The following is a 14,371-nucleotide window of genomic DNA, read 5'->3' on the forward strand; positions in this document are numbered from 1 at the left end:
TGAAGAGGTGGCTCGTGTGTTTGTCAAGTTCTTTCTCCTGCAACCTCTGACCTCCCCCAGGATGAGCTGGCCTTGGGTTTTTACTGATTAAGAAAGGAATAGGGCAAAAGAAGTAGTTACTTGAGTAGCTGAAGCTGCAAATGAGGAACCACTACACTTCTGGGCTGCAGAGCCAGCCGCGGAGCCATTCCGCCCTGTTGTTTTTGTTGTGGTTCTTGTCTTTTTCGTTGTCTAATAACAGCTTTATTGGGATTTAATGTACATACCTCCTTCCTCTGATTTTGAAAAGATTAAAAATGACAACTCCCTCTGAAGAGACAAGAAATGATTGGGAAATTTCTCATGCCCCAGAGAGTGGCACACATTCCCTGGGCACCTCGGTGACAGCCCCTTCCCCACACACCTGGAGAACTATCTCCTTACTCCCTCCAAACTCAGCATCCCCTACAAGCTGATGTCCCACAGTCCACCTGTTGGGTTGCACGATGACCCTGGCCCCTTTCCTCTGGACATAGCCCCTAATTCCATCCTCTTTCCCAGTTTCCTTATCTCAGGAATCAATGCTTCCCACTCCAGAGATGCCTCCACACAGGTCAAACGTTTCACAGCAGCAGTTTCCTCACCAGCATCACCCTTCCCTGTCAGCTGTGGCAGGAAAAGCCCCAGGTTGAGACTTGGAAAAGCTGCGCTGGAGTCCTGGGGCTGTCACTTAGCAGCAAGGCATTCCCTTCCCCGAGCCTCAGCTTCCTTATGAGCAAAGGAGAACTGGCCCAGCACATCTCTCAGCATCCTTCAACACTCTGTGCTTCTGGGATTCCTAAAAGACTTCCCCAAGTAACAACGCATCATCTTCCTGCAGCCTCACGGGGGTTTCCTCAAAGTCACTGCCCCCACAAATAGCCTCTCAGAGTAAAAGTTTCCCCCATGGCAAGTTTGCCTCCTCAGCTTCCTCACCTCCAAACAGGAGAAATTATTTGTCACTCCCTCTGAGAGTATGTGGACTCCATGTAGGAAGTGCTGGATATCAGAAAGGGAGAGAAAATCAGACACAATCTCATATGAATTTTTCTCCCTTGAAACAGTTTTTCCTCTTCAGAGAGAAAGCATGGAAGTTTTCCTTATTTGAGATTTCTCCTTTAGAAAAAAAAAAAAAAGGAAGGCTGGATGTGGTGGCTGTAGTCCCAGCAGTTTGGAAGGCCAGGGAGAGAGAATCACTTGAGCCCATGAGTTTGAGACCAGTCTGAGCAACATAGAGAGACCCCATCTCTACAAAAAAAAAAAAAAAAAAAAAAAATTAGTCAGATGTGGTGGCATGTGCCTGTAGTCCCAAGCTATTTCGGAGGCTGAGGTGGGAGGATAACTTGAGCCCAGGAGGAGGTTGAAGCTGCAGTCAGCCGTGATCATGCCACTGCACTCCAGCCTGGACCAGAGAGTGAGACCCTGTCAAGACAGAAACAAAGGAAGGAAGGAAGGAAGGAAGGAAGGAAGGAAGGAAAGGAGGGAGGAAGGGAAGGAGGGAAGGAAAGGAGACCTTTAGAGGCCGAGGCAAGAGGATTGCATGAGGTCAGGAGTTCAAGACTAGCCTGGACAGCATAGCAAGACCCTATCCCTATCTCTATTTTTAAAAAATTGAAAGAAAGGAGAGAGTAAGTATTCCTTTCCACCACACTTAGCAATCCCTGAGAGAGAGCTTCCTCGGCCTTAAAAGAGGAACATTCCTTTCCTACAAGAAATTTCCTTTCCCCTTAGAAACTGACATTATGTTCCATCAGAGGAGAGGTCCCCACCCCCTCACCGTGGAAAAGATTCCTTTTCTTATCGAAATCCATTCTCTTCACCCACAGCAATACAACAAACACATCCCCTCTCCATACAACATGCCATCAGAAGAAATATTTTCTTTTGAAAATTCCATCCTGGTCCTGGGCGGAAGCAGGGAACCTCATGCCCTCTCCACATTGAGAAATGCTAACCCCACCATCACATCAGAAATGTGGTTTCTCTTGTAAGATTCTACCAATCCCCCTTGGAAAGAGACTCCAACTCTAGATCAAGGCTTTCCTCTCCAGGGGGCAGTGGTGGGACAATAAAGCTATCAGGCAGGGTGTTACAGCCCAAGTGGGAGACACAGGATTCTTGGGTCCCATGAACCAGGTAGGAGCAGGCCCAAGGAACCTTGAGGGCAGATGGTGGACACAATGTCTCAGGGAGGTAGGAGGCAGAGTTAGACTGACTCCAAGACTGACTTTTCAAATCAGGCTCTGTCACAAAGAGTATAAGAGAGAGACATCGAGGCAAATGAGGCATGCTCTCTGCCACACAGTAGAAATTCAATGTACTGAGTGACCTGGGTTTTGAAGAGGACATTGGCATTAGGAGACCTTGTTCTCCACTGATGAGCTCTGTCCCCTTGGACACGTGATATTTACCCTCTCCAGGTCTGTTTCCTCCTCTCCAATAGAGAGTTAATAATAACCTCTCTACCTCTTTCACAGAACTTGTGTGAGAATCAGACAAGATGTGTTCAAAAGCTGGTTATGAACTAACGGTAAAGTAAGATAAGATAGTATCGTAAGCACTGAGACCATGGCCTTACGACATGCTAGAATTCTCATTGAGCCAGAAAGGAGTGAGGCTGGTTCAGGTAGGCTGAAGCTAGTTAAAACGATTTGGCAATAATAGTGTTGGCTCCCCCAAGGAGTGGACACCAGTCCAAACAGCAAAGTCCAAGAGAGGTTGCAAACCTGAGCATGATTCATTTAAGGATCAATATTCAAGGGGTCTGATCAGGAGGCAGAAAAGGCCTAGTAACAGGAAGCTCTTGCATGCTGTATCTCATGGAACTGGTCCTTTTAAGAATGTCTATGATCTTTTAGAGGTGTCTATGCACAGAGACGCCAGGAGCTGGGGGGCAAAGGAATAGAGGCAGATGAACTAGGAGAGTAATCAAGGCCTCCAGCCAGCTGAGTTGGGATTTGAAAGCAAGCTGCGGTATCCATAGAGAATTGGCATGGCAACCACAAACTGGTTCAGATGTTCAATCAGATAGCCTGGGTGCACACAGTGGGGGCTAGAGGGGAATGTTTGCTCCATTTACTGACTCCACAGTACTTAAATGCCAGACCTGGCCTATGGTGCAGAAGGGGCTATACAATCGTACGAAACTGAGCTCCTGTTGATTCCTGGAGTAGGCCAGGGAGAATGTACAGGGTCAAATGGAGAATGGATTGGGACATTCCAGCAAAGGGCAAATAAAACAGACAAAAAATACCCTACAGATATGACAGGAGTTGGCTGGACACAGTGGCTCATGCCTGTAATCCCAGCAATTTGGGAAGCCAAAGCAGGCAGATCACTCGGAGCCAGGAGTTCGAGACCATCCTGGCCAACATGATGAAACCCTGTCTCTGCTAAAAATACAAAAATTAGCCAGGCGTGGTGGCACATGCCTATAGTCCCAGCTACTCAGGAGGCTGAGGCGGGAGAATTGCTTGAATCCAGGAGGTGGAGGTTGCAGTAAGCCAAGATCGTGCCGCGGCACTCCAGCCTGGGCGACAGAGTAAGTGAGGCTCTATCACAAAAAAAAAAAAAAAAAAAAAAAAAAAGTCAGACTCGGTGGCTCATGCCTGTAATCCCAGCACTTTGGGAGGCCGAAGCAGGTGGATCACTTGAAGTTAGGAGTTTGAGACCAGCCTGGCCAACATGGTGAAACCCCATCTCTACCAAAAATACAAAAATTAGCCCCGTGTGGTGGCAGGCACCTGTAATCTCAGCTACTTGGGAGGCTGAGGCATGAGAATCGCTTGAACCCGGAAGGCAGAAGTAGCAGTGAGCCGAGATCATGCTACTGCACTCCAACCTTGGTGACAGAGCGAGATTCTGTCTCAAAAAAAGAAAAGAAAAGAAAAGAAAAGGTATGATGGGAGTGATACCTTCAAACTTGTGTGTTTGGAAGGTCAGTCTGCAGCTGCATGGAGACTGGATCGGGGATTGAAGACTGAGACAGATTGACCAGGTACTGCCAGGTGCAGTGGCACACCTGTGGTCCCACCTACTTGGGAGGCTGAGGTGGAAGGATTCATTGAACCCAAGAGTTTGAGACTAGTCTGGTCAACACAGCGAGACCCTGTCTTAAAAAAAAAAAAAAAAAAGCCGGGCGCGGTGGCTCAAGCCTGTAATCCCAGCACTTTGGGAGGCCGAGACGGGCGGATCACGAGGTCAGGAGATCGAGACCATCCTGGCTAACATGGTGAAACCCCGTCTCTACTTAAAAAAATACAAAAAACTAGCCGGGCGAGGTGGCGGGCGCCTGTAGTCCCAGCTACTCGGGAGGCTGAGGCAGGAGAATGGCGTAAACCCTGGAGGCGGAGCTTGCAGTGAGCTGAAATCCGGCCACTGTACTCCAGCCTGGGCGACAGAGCGAGACTCCGTCTCAAAAAAAAAAAAAAAAAAGCCGGGCGCGGTGGCTCAAGCCTGTAATCCCAGCACTTTGGGAGGCCGAGACGGGCGGATCACGAGGTCAGGAGATCGAGACCATCCTGGCTGACACTGTGAAACCCCGTCTCTACTAAAAAATACAAAAAACTAGCCGGGCGAGGTGGCGGGCGCCTGTAGTCCCAGCTACTCGGGAGGCTGAGGCAGGAGAATGGCGTGAACCCAGGAGGCGGAGCTTGCAGTGAGCTGAGATCCGGCCACTGCACTCCAACCTGGGTGGCAGAGCGAGACTCCGTCTCAAAAAAAAAAAAGAAAAAAAAAAAGACCAGCTATGGAGCTATTGCAATAGCCCAAGTGGGGCCTATAGAACTAGGACAGTGGCAGAGAAATATGAAGAAGAGACAGGTGTGAGAGACATTTTGGATGTAGAACCTACAACAGGACTTCATGTCTGAGTTGTGGGGTGTGGAAGAGCCAAAGGTAATTTGAGGTTTCCTTTCCCTCCTTTGACTAGAAAACTCCTAATCATTCAAAACTCATCTCAAACGTCGTTTCCTCTGTGAAGCTGTCACCTCTTCTCTCCCCACTGACCAAGTCCCTCGGAAAGAACGAGTCTTCCCCTCCACTCTGAATTCCCACAGTATGACTGTGGTATATGTGATAAGAGCACTTATCCCATTACGTGGTGCCAGGTGCGGCGACTCACACCTGTAATCCTAGCTGCTCGAGAGGATGAGGTGGGAGGATCGCTTGGAGACCAGCCTGGGCTACACAGTGAGACCCCGTCTCCAAAAAATACCACCACCACCACCACCACCACACACACAAAAAAAAGCAAAGCACACAGGCCAGGCACAGTGACTCATGCCTGTAATCCCAGCACTTTGGGAGGCTGAGGCAGGCGGATCTGTTGAGGCCAGGAGTTCAAGACCAGCCTGGTCAATATGGCAAAACCCTGTCTCTATTAAAAATACAAAAATTAGGCAGGCGTGGCAGTGGGGACCTGTAGTCCCAGCTACCCAGGAGGCTGAGGCAAGAGAATCAGTTGAACCTGGGAGGCAGAGGCTGCAGTAAGCCGAGATCGTGCCACTGTACTCCAGCCTGGGTGACAGAGTGAGACTGAAAAAAAAGAAGGAAGGAAGGAAGGAAAGAAGGAAGGAAGGAAGGAAGGAAGGAAGGAAGGAAGGAAGGAAGGAAGGAAGGAAGGAAAGGAGGGAGGGAAGAAAGATTAGCTCATAAAATCTGTGTCTTAAAAAAAGAAAGAGGCCAGGCACAGTGGCTCACGTCTGTAATCCCAGCACTTTGCAAGGCCTAGGCAGATGGATCCCCTGAGGCCAGGAATTGGAGACCAGCCTGGCCAACATGGTTTAACCCTGTGTCTACTAAAACTAGAAAAATCAGCTGGGTGTGGTGGCACGTGCCTGTCATCCCAGGTACTCGGGAGGCTGAGACAGGAGAATTGCTTCAACCCGGGAGGCGGAAGCTGCAGTGACCTGAGATCATGCTATTGTACTCCATCCTGGCTGACAGAGCAAGACTCCATCAGAAGGAAGGAAGGAAGGAAGGAAGGAAGGAAGGAAGGAAGGAAGGAAGGAAGGGAGGGAGGGAGGGAGGGAGGGAGGGAAGGAAGGAGGGAAGGAGAGGGAAAGAAAGGGAAGGAAAAGAGAGAGGAAAAGAAAGAAACCATTGTGTGGTAATCACTTGCATAAGCTTACCACATAGTAGGTGCTTAGTAGCCTGTGGAATTCAGGGCAGCAGGGAAGAAGACATAGGCATGTGCAAAGGTTCAGAGTCTTGAGAGAGTAGAGTGTGTTCACTGTGACTAGAGCAGAAAATGATGGAATGGGGAGTGGGGTGGTTGCAGTAGGAGATGAGACTGGCAAAGCAGGTCGGGGCTGGTCAGTGAAGACTCTCATAGAAATGCATGCAGGTTTGCACAGGAGTCTGGACTCCAGTATCACGTGTAGAAGCCCTTCTGACATAAAAGTTAAGTGCCTACTAGATTAACAGGCAATTCTGTACTCATGATCATGGATGGACTGTAGAGGTCTTCAGGAGATCCAGATCAGGGCAGACCTTTGCACAAACAGATGTGTTAAAGTTGACAGTGAACTATGGAAGAAAGACCAGAATTATTTGAAAGTGGACTTCAAGGAGAAAGGGTAATTTACATACGATGGTGACCAACTGTTCTCCATTTTTTTCACCACAACTGAAGCCCCTGTGAAAAGTCAGTGTCGCATAGTGATTAAGAGCATTGTTGGCCAGGTGCAGTGGCACACATCTGTAATCTCAGTACTTTGGGAGGCTGAGGTGGGCAGATCGCCTGAGGTCAGTAGTTCGAGACCAGCCTGACCAACATGGAGAAACCCTGTCTCTACTAAAAATACAAAATTAGCCAGGCGTGGTGGCGCATGCCTGTAATCCTAGCTACTCGGGAAGGCTGGGGCAGGAGAATAGCTTAAGCCTGTGAGGCAGAGGTTGCAGTGAGCCAAGATCGCGCCGTTGCATTCCAGCCTGGGTAACAAGAGTGAAACTCCGTCTCAAAAAAAAAAAAAAAAAATTGTTTCCTTCCTACCTGTGTGAGTTTGACCATGTTACTTGGCCACTCTAGGCCTTAGTTTCCTCATCTGTAAAGCATGACTACCTGTGTCACAGGGCTGTAGTGAGGACTAAATGTGTTCATTATATATAAAGCACTTCAAACAAGGCCTGGTCGATAGTAAGTCCTACACAAGGATTTGCAGTTATTATTTCATCTTGCCATCTTCACTGCTTCTCCAGCTATTCACCAACTCTCTCAAACACTGAGTTAAACTCTTTCTCACCTAATTAGCATGCTTGCTTTTTTTTTTTTTTAAAGACAGGGTCTCACTCTATTGCCCAGGCTGGAGTGCAGTGGTGCCATCATAGCTCACTGCAACCCCAAACTCCTAGCTCCAGTGATCCTCCCTCCTCAGCCTCCCAAAGTGCTGGTATTACAGGCGTGAGCCACCGTGCCTGGCCTAACATGTTTTCTTGACTATCTAACTGTCCATTGTCATGTGCGTGTGCTTAAGCAAGCAAGTCTGTATGTTTGCATGCATATGTATCATTGTGTTGACACATATGACCACATTCACATGTATGTGGGAGGATGGCTGTGAGGGGAGTGCCCATTTTTTTTTTTTTTGAAACGGAATCTTGCTCTGTCACCCAGGCTGGAGTGCAATGGTGCGATCTTGGCTTACTGCAACCTCCATCTCCCAGTTTCAAGCGATTCTCCTGCCTCAACCTCCCGAGTAGCTGGGATTACAGGCATGTGCCACCACGCCAGGCTAATTTTTGTATTTTTTTTGTAGAGATGGGGTTTCACCATGTTGGCCAGGCTGGTCTCCAACTCCTGACCTCAGATAATCTGCCTGCCTCGGCCTCCCAAAGTGCTGGGATTACAGGCGTGAGCCACCGCGCTTGGCCAAGTGCCTTAACTCTTAATGTAGTTTTAATGAAAAGGATGTTTCCCAATCATAATATGGTCTGAAACTTTATGACCAGGCTTAGAAATGACTTAGGTGGGCCAGGGGCACCATACTATGGAGCACCTAATATGTGCCAGATTTGGTGCTGAATTAAGCACTGACATGTATACTGGCAAGGTAGCTATTATTATCCCCCTACTTGTAGATGAGGAAATGGAGACTCAGAGAAGTTAAGTAATATGTCCAAAGGTTGCACTGCAGAGCTAGAATTAAAACCTAGTCCCATTCTAATCCAAAACCTGTGCTGTTTCCTCTATTCCAAAGTAACCACTCTAGCTGGGCATGGTGGCTCACACCTGTAATCCCCACACTTTGGGAGGCCGAGGCGGGTGGATTGCTTGAGGGCAGGAGTTCCAGACCAGCCTGGCCAACATGGCAAAACCCCGTCCCTACGAAAAATACAACAATTAGCCAAGCGTGATGGCACATGCCTGTAATCCCAGCTACTCAGGAGGCTGAGACGGAAGAATCGCTTGAACCCGGGAGGCGGAGGTTGCAGTGAGACGAGATGGCACCACTACACTCCAGCCTGGGTGACCGAGCAAGACTCCCTCTCAAAAAAAAGCAAACACAAAAACAAACAAACGAAAAAGACAAAGTAACAACTCTATGCTGCTTTAGGAAGTGTTTCAGGGCATGTGGGGTGGGGAGCTCAGTATGATATTAAAATATCCCTAAGTACTAACGTGCTGGAAAACAACATGTTTGTACAGGACCCCTAAGGTTAAGAGAAAGAAATGGTGAAAGTTGAGGAAGGGGCTGCCCTGCACTCAGGCAAGGAAGGGCAGTTTTGTGGGGAGAGGGCCCTTCTCAGGAGGTCTACCCGGAGCAGGATCCAGAAATTGTCCATCCCTGGGAAGGGAGGCAACTTGGGGAGTACAGGGAAGATGTGGAGAGACAGTTATTCGGAACCCCTTACCCTCGTTTGGCCTAAGTCAAGATAAGCTGTTGAAACTGTCGCCCTTTCTCTCCCTCCACCTTAGGGGTCCCAAACACACTTTATTTTCCCTCAGTCTCCCCTAATCCCTTTCTGTTTCTGCTCCAGCTTTCTTCAAAGGACAAAGCCTTTCATTCCTCAGTTAGAGATAATTGTCTTGAAATGCAGATACCTGGGAGAACTCATTCACACTAAAATATAATCAATTAACCGACAAACAAGTTCTGGTCATTCTGCTTCTCAAATCTTTCTCAAATCCCTTTTCTCCTCAGCATCCCCATTGCCACTGCTGCTTTCCTTCAGGCCTTGCCAGAATCTAACTGAAAATGTGGAGGAGAGTGAACTTGGATTAAAACACTTGCTCCATGCCAGGCACTGCGCTAAACATTACCTCCTTTAATCCTCACTGTCACTGAGGCAAGCTCCGTATTGTTCCCATTTTAGAGACAAGGAAATCAAGGTTCAAGTAGGTTAAGTAACTTGCCTTGGTCACACAGGAAAGAAAGGGCTGAGCCGGGGAACTGGAATTCACATCTGGTGGATGCCAAAGGCAAAGCACTAACCATTTCTTTTTCTTTCCTTCCTTCCTTCCTTCCTTCCTTCCTTCCTTCCTTCCTTCCTTCTTTCTTTCCTTTCTTTTTTGAGATGGAGTCTCGCTCTGTCACCCAGGCTGGAGTGCAGTGGCACGATCTCGGCTCACTACAAGCTCTGCCTCCTGGGTTCACGCCATTCTCCTGCCTCAGCCTCCAGAGTAGCTGGGACTACGGGCGCCTGCCACCATGCCCGGCTAATTTTTTGTATTTTTAGTAGAGGCAAGGTTTCACCGTGTTAGCCAGGATGGTCTTGATCTCCTGACCTCATAATCCACCTGCCTTGCCTCCCAAAGTGCTGGGAATACAGGCGTGAGCCACTGTGCCTGGCCTGCCTTTCTTTTTCTTTCTTTCTTTCTCTTTCTTTCTTTCTTTCTTTCTTTCTTTCTTTCTTTCTTTCTTTCTTTCCTTTCTTTCTTTCTTTCCTTCTTTCTTTCGTGCTGGGAATACAGGCGTGAGCCACTGCACCTGGCCTCCTTCCTTCCTTCCTTCCTTCCTTTCTTTCTTTCTGAAACGGAGTTTCACACTGTCACCCAGGCTGGAGTCCAATGGCGCGATCTAGGCTCACTGCCACCTCTGCCTCCCAGGCTCAGGTGATTCTCCTGCCTCAGCCTCCCGAGTAGCTGGGATTACAGATGCCCGCCAGCACGCCTGGCTAATTTTTTGTATTTTCAGTAGAGACGGGGTTTCACTATTTTGGCCAGGCTGGTCTCGAACTTCCGATCTCGTGATCTGCCTACCTCGGCCTCCCAAAGTGTTGGGATTACAGGCATGAGCCACCACTCCCGGCCTCTCTTTTTTTCTTTTTTTTTTTTTTTTTTTTTAGATGGAGTCACATTCTGTCGCCCAGGCTGGAGTGAGTGGCAACCTCCACCTCCCGGGTTCAAGTGATTCTCCTGCCTTAGCCTCCCAAGTAGCTGAGATTATAGGTGCCCGCCACCAGGTCCAGCTAATTTTTGTATTTTTATTTATTTATTTATTTATTTTTTTGAGACGGAGTCTCGCTGTGTCTCCCAGGCTGGAGTGCAGTGGCGTGATCTCGGCTCACTGCAAGCTCCGCCTCCCGGGTTCACGCCATTCTCCCGCCTCAGCCTCCCAAGTAGCTGAGACTACAGGCGCCCGCCACCACGCCCGGCTAGTTTTTTATATTTTTAGTAGAGGCGGGGTTTCACCATGTTAGCCAGGATGGTCTCGATCTCCTGACCTCGTGTTCCACCCGCCTCGGCCTCCCAAAGTGCTGGGATTACAGGCTTGAGCCACCGCGCCCGGCCTAATTTTTGTATTTTTAGTAGAGAAGAGTTTTCACCTTGTTGGCCAGGCTGGTCTCAATTACAGGCATGAGCCACTGCACCCGGCCACCTCTGTAATCTTTCTTGATTTCCTGGGAGAGAGTGAGAAACAATTACATTCTACCTTGGCTATTTTATTGACATGTGAGTCTTTCCCAGGGTCAGGACTAGGGTGAGGCAGTCGAGGCACCTAGAATGCAAATGTAAGGAGGCACTCCCTCTCAGGGTCATACAAATGCCCACCCTGTACATATGTGACCCTGAGAGCAAGTACCCTTACATTTTTCACCCTAGGTGCCTCAGTTGCCTCACCCAGTCCCAGCCCTGGTCTTCCCTATCAGACTAGGAACTTCTCAAGAGTAGACCCCAGGTTTTTGTTGTTGTTGCTGTTGTTTGGTTTTATTTTTTGAGACAGAGTCTCGCTCTGTCACCCAGGCTGGAGTGCAGTGGTGCGATCTCAACTCACTATAACCTCTGCCTCCCAGGTTCAATCAATTCCCCTGCCTCAGCCTCCGGAGTAGCTGGGACGACAGGGGCCTGCCACCATGCCCAGCTAATTTCTATATTTTTAGTAGAGGCGGGATTTCACCATGTTGACCACGCTGGTCGCGAACTCCTGACCTCAAATGATCCACCCACCTTGGTCTCCCACAGTGCTGGGATTACAGGCATGAACCACTGTGCCAGCCAACCCCAGGTTCTTATTCATGTTTGTATTCACAGTGAATAACAAGAGGCTCTGCACAGAGTAGATATCTAGTTGAACAAATGACATCAGGCCCTTCTCTGTTTCAACAAGGGAAGGAGGTAAGAGGAAGTGGATAGTTTGGCGCCCTGTTGTGAATGGGAGAAGGAGAAGGTCAATTTAAGACTTCATCCTGGCCTGGACTGTAAGGACAGTTTTTCATCAGGTGGTTATGTCTTTGGCGTCTGGCAGATTTGGGACTCCTCCTACTTCTCTGGTCTCTCCCTCTCAGTGCCTTTCTCTGGTTAACTGGAGACATTCTCCAAAGTACTATGTTTGGGTTTTTTGTCCTCTTCTCTCTTCACTCTATTTTCCCAAGTGACCTTGTTTACTCCCAGAGCTTCAGTGAGAAGCTCTGCAGATGACTTCTAAATTAACACCTCATCTCTCTCCTAAGCCTCAGACTTGAATTTCTAACTGCCTACTACATACAGTAACACGTAGCATCAATATTTGCTCTTTTGTGTCTGTTGTCTCATCTGACCTTCTCAACACTTCTGTGAGAAAGTCAGGGCAGAACATGAACTCATTTTTTAGGTGAGGCTCAAAAAGGTTGTCTTGCCCAAGGTTTTATGGCAGACCTATGATTAGAAACTCAATCTGGGTGTTCTCTGTGCGTGCCATGTTGCATGGTGCACCACAAGGGTGTTTCAATGGAGTCTCAAAACCAATGTGATAAAAATCTCAACTTATTAGCAATCTTCTCCTATCCCTGACAGAACACACACACACACACACCCCCCTAAAAACAAACAAACAAACAAACAAAACACTTGGCTGGGCGTGGTGGCTCATGCCTGTAATCCCACCACTTTGGGAGGCCGAGGCAGGCAGATCATGAGGTCAAGAGATCAAGACCATCCTGGCCAACATGGTGAAACCCTGTCTCTACTGAAAATACAAAAATTAGCTGGGCATGGTGGTGCGCACCTGTAGTTGCAGCTACTCGGGAGGCTGAGGCAGGAGAATCGCTTGAATCCGGGAGGCGGAGGTTGCAGTGAGCCGACATCGCGCCACTGCATTCCAGCCTGGCAACAGAGCAAGACTCTGTCTAAAAAAAAAAACAAAAACAAAAACAAAAAAACTTGTCCCTGTGCTACCCATCTTTTTTTGTTTTGTTTTGTTTTTGAGACTCAGTCTCGCTCTGTCGCCCAGGCTGGAGTGCAGTGGCCGGATCTCAGCTCACTGCAAGCTCCGCCTTCCGGGTTCACGCCATTCTCCTGCCTCAGCGCCCCCCCCCCCCCCCCAACCCCAGTAGCTGGGACTACAGGTGCCTGCCACCACGCCTGGCTAATTCTTTGTATTTTCAGTAGAGACGGAGTTTCACCATGTTAGCCAGGATGGTCTCGATCTCTTGACCTCGTGATCCGCCCGCCTCGGCCTCCCAAAGTGCTGGGATTAGAGGCATGAGCCACCGCGCCCGGCCTGTGCTACCCATCTTGGTTAAAGGCATCTCACTCTCCCAGTCATCAAGGCTAGAAACCTGGGGTTCACGCTCAATTCTTCCCTTTCCCATAACCTTTATAGCCTTTACCTTTTATTGTTATTATCATTATTATTATTATTATTATTTTTTGAGACGGAGTCTCACTCTGTCACCCAGGATGGAGTGCAGTGGCATGCTCTCAGCTCACTACAACCTCCGCCTCCCAGGTTCAAGCAATTCTGCCTCAGCCTCCCAAGTAGCTGGGATTACAGACACCTGCCACCATGCCCAGCTAATTTTTGTATTTTTGTAGAGATGGGGTTTCGCCATGTTGGCCAGGCTGGTCTCAAACTCCTGACCTCAAGTGATTCACCCGGCTCTGCCTCTCAAAGTGCTGGGATTACAGGCGTGAGCCACCCCCCAAGAACCTTTACTTCTAATGATTCATCAGATCCTGCAGCCTTGACCTTCAAAATGCCTGAAATTTACTTTGAATCTATCTTTTTTTCCCTTCCCTATCCCCACAGTCCCCACTGAGGTCCATAGAACCTCTTAGCCATACTCCTTCCACCAGTCTCCAGGCTTCCAGGCCTACTCCCACTCGCTATTCTTCATATTGTTCTGGGGATTGTCTCCCTAAAGAAATAGATCTGAGCCTACCACCCCTTGGTTGGAAAAATCTCAGCCTTGCACTTCCCACCCCTACATCTGTGGCCTCCCAACCCTTTCCACTTTGTCTTTGAGGCCCAGGTCTAATTCCACCTCCCTTGGTAAACCCTCACATAGCCTCCCTATAAACGTGTTTTGTCTGTTTTTGAGACAGGGTTTCACTCTGTCACCCAGAATGGGTGCAGTGGGGTGATCACTGCATCCTCGCCTCCCAGGCGTTATAACCATCCTCCCCAGCCTCAGCTTCCTCAATGGCTGTGACTACTGGCGTGCGCCACCACGCCCAGTTAATTCTTGTATTTTTATTAGAGATGGGGTTTTGCCATGTTGCCCAGGCTAGTCTTGAACTCCTGGGCTCAAGGGATCCTCCCACCTTAGCCTCCCAAAGTACTGGATTACAGACGCAAGCCACCGCACCCAGCCTCCCTGTAAACCTGGAGTAATTTATTCCTCTGTCCTCCCATAGCACTATTCATTTTATTCTGCCTGTATTACGACTAATTGTGTACTATTTGGTCTCCCCTATAGCCTGGGAGCCTGCTGGGGATTGGATCCTGGTCTAACCAGTCTTTGTCTTTTTTGAAGCATGTAATCTAGGTCTTTAAACATAATAGGTCCTTAATACATGGCTAGTGAGTATTTTTTTTCCTTAAGTGTTTGGAAAGTTGTTATAAAAAAAAAAGACCACATTCCCAGTACATTCAAAGTAAGACAATAAAGTAAGAATGATTCTCAAACACCTGACTTGTTTACACTTGGAGAG

The sequence above is a fragment of the Macaca thibetana genome, chromosome X (genome assembly GCF_024542745.1).
Source record: "Macaca thibetana thibetana isolate TM-01 chromosome X, ASM2454274v1, whole genome shotgun sequence".
Taxonomy (NCBI): Eukaryota; Metazoa; Chordata; class Mammalia; order Primates; family Cercopithecidae; genus Macaca; species Macaca thibetana.